The sequence below is a fragment of the Anastrepha obliqua genome, chromosome 6 (genome assembly GCF_027943255.1).
Source record: "Anastrepha obliqua isolate idAnaObli1 chromosome 6, idAnaObli1_1.0, whole genome shotgun sequence".
NCBI lineage: Eukaryota > Metazoa > Arthropoda > Insecta > Diptera > Tephritidae > Anastrepha > Anastrepha obliqua.
The window spans coordinates 39,820,539-39,823,590 of NC_072897.1; the positions used below are offsets into that span (position 1 = coordinate 39,820,539).

General features: G+C 36.3%; 1 pseudogene; it reads left to right on the forward strand.

The window, feature by feature from the left end:
- The first annotated feature begins 391 nt into the window (after window positions 1-391).
- On the forward strand, window positions 392-1,168 carry LOC129250386 (putative nuclease HARBI1; annotated as a pseudogene).
- The last annotated feature ends 1,884 nt before the right edge of the window (window positions 1,169-3,052 follow it).

The window sequence follows — 3,052 nt, forward strand, 5'->3', positions numbered from 1 at the left end:
CTTCGAAAGGCGGTCTTATAAATATCTTCTTCCTTAATATCTATTTGGTGAAATCCTTTCGTATAAACATCTACATCACTTCGTATCAACATCAACATCACGCCAATGCAGAATGGGTATTTACTAAAACATTGTATTGATGTGACGTGTTATCGATAATTTGACAGAAATAAATACGATCTTTGCATTTCATCCGTTACCTTTTGCTTTTGTGTGGTTTTTCGTTTAAAATGTATGCTCAAAAATGTTTTTGCTGATAGATTCTGGCGATAGTTCAAGTGATTAAGAGAAAAAGCAAAGATTGCGGTTTTTAAAGAAAAGGAATAAGACAAAGATCCAACATTTTTAATTTACCAGATACAAACTACGTACAATAATGCGCACTCTTAAAATGTGTCAACTACTGCATATATTCATTTGTTTCAGATCTGTAGATTACTTTCGAATAAGTAAGCCAGCATTTAAATTTATCCTGGAGAAAATAGAGCCGTCTATGAAAATTGGGAAACGATCAACATTCATCAGTAACCAACGAAAATTAGCAACAACATTGCGTTTTTAGGCGCAAGGATCTTACCAACTAAACGTAAATGATTTCAATTTGGCCTTATCACAACCCACCGTCTGCGCAATATTGGCTGAAACTCCTGAAGTATTGGAGAGAATAATTTGCCCAATGTTCATAAATTTCGAAATGTTTGAACAAGAAAAAACTGAAGAACAGTCTTTTTTTGAGAAAACGGGATTTCCTGGCGTGATTGGCTGCGTAGATGGGACACATATAAAAGTTTCGGCACCTAATAAGGCAGAGCAAGGTCTTTAATTCAACCGAAAGGGATTTTTCAGTTTAAATGCAATATTGTAATAAGTTTCCCTTAACCGTATTTAATTAGGTTTAGACAAACTTGCTTTCAGATTTGTGATCATAAAATGAGAATACGTTTTTTTGATGCGAGATATGCAGGTTCGTCTCATGACTCCCTTATCTGGAATATAAGTTCTGCCAAACGGGTTTTATGTGAACGCTACAATGCTGGTGAGCGCAACTATTGGGTAAATAAAATTAGATTACAAGTTTAAGTTCCAGTAAAAAAAATTATTTACAGGCGATGCCGGCTACCCTTTGGAACCATATTTAATGACACCTTATAAGTCCGTTTCGGAATGAAGCGCTGAGGCAATTTTCAACACTAAACATTATTGAAAGAACAATTGGAGTGCTGAAAAACCGATTCCGTTGTTTACTTGGTGCTCGTCAGCTTCATTATAAACCTGAAAAAGAAACTCTAATCGCAAACGTGTGTGCTGCCTTGCATAACGTTTGTATTAAATATAACATCGTAGTATCAAATGATGCACCTTCGCCCACTGAGAATTTTCATGATATGTTTGATGTTGATATATCCGACAACTCACAAAACATTGAAGCTTCGCAGATTTGTCAACAAATAAAAGAAAATTTTTTGTAAAGACTTTCAAACTTATGTCTATTACTTCATATATGTACATAAAGCTGTAGTTTTATTAAAAAAAAATGTAAAACTATTTTGCAGATAGCATAAAACACAAAACATTTCAATTACATATGTGACAAATGGCAACCCTGCGACAAGGAGCAGAAGTCACATGAGTGAGCAAGCGAATAGTCAGTAGTGGTGAAGCAGCCGTAAAGCGAAGACGTTCATTTTGACATAAATACAAATACTACAAATTACAAATTTTATAATTACTGATTCTTCATTTTTACATAAATACAAATACTATAAACTACAAATTTGACAATTACTTATTCTTCATTTTTACATGGGGGCTCAACCTCAACAGAATACTAGGAAAAAGTCGAAGAATGAGAATGTTCGAGAATGCCTATATGTAGATCAAGCAAAAAGAAGTGTAAAGCAGCAACAGAAGTTCAGTTAGAAGTCGAAGAGAAAAAAGTAGAACCGAAACCGGTAGAAGTTCAGTTGGAAGTTGAAAAAAGTGGGAAGCCGCAAGCAACAAAAAAGAGTCAGGAAGAAGGGGAAGAAGACGATTCGAAGCTAAAGTCAGCAGCAAAAATTTCAGTGGAAGTTGAGAAAATTAGATTAAAGTTGATAGAGTCTGAAGATTTTAACGTGAACAATATGCAGTCAACATCAAGTGTATGCAGTAATTCGGCAAATTCAGTTGAATTTCTCGAAATGTTAAGAATTCTAGAAGCGAATAAAAGCAAAAATTATACCAGATTATGACGGTATAACAGTTCCAATCAGAACGTGGCTGGAGAATTTCAACGAAAATGCGTCTGCGTACGATTTAACAGAAAAACAGAAGTATGTGAATGCAAGAAATAAGATGAGAGGAACAGCCAAATTGTTCCTCGAAACGGTCAGCGTCTCAAACTATGAAGCTTTATGTGAAGCACTAGTCGAAGAGTTTGACGTGATACTTAGCAGTGCCGACGTTCATCAGAAGTTGATACAACGGAAAAAGAGAAATGAAGAGAATTTTCACGAGTACGTACTTCAAATGAGGAAGCTAGCAGCGCTAGGAACGGTGGAAGATGAATCAGTCATTCGATATATCGTGGATGTTTTAAAGGTACGTGACGACTTGAAATACCCTTTATATAGCGCTAAAACTTTTAAAGAGCTGCGAGATCGTTTCGAAGCTATACAGCAGATGAGTGGCAATCAAATCAACAACCTGGTAGAGCAAAAGCAAAACTACGCGAAGCCAGCGCAGAAGGGTAGAGACGGCGGCAGCGAACTGCGTGGAGTTTCGAAACAACATTGTTTCAAGTGCGGGTCAACTTCACACGTACGGTCACAATGCGAAGCAGAGACAAAATGTTTCAAATGCAATGGTAGTGGACACATTGCAAAAAATTGTGACAAATCGAACGGGAAGAGGACAGTAAGCATAATAAAGAATGACAACAACAAATATGTTTCATGTCTGATTGATACTGGCGCGGATGTATCGCTGATGCAGCAAACTGTGTATGAGAAACATTTTAGCAATTTGGAATTGAGTAAAAGTTCTGCGAAATTGTATGGCTTGGGAAATGTAA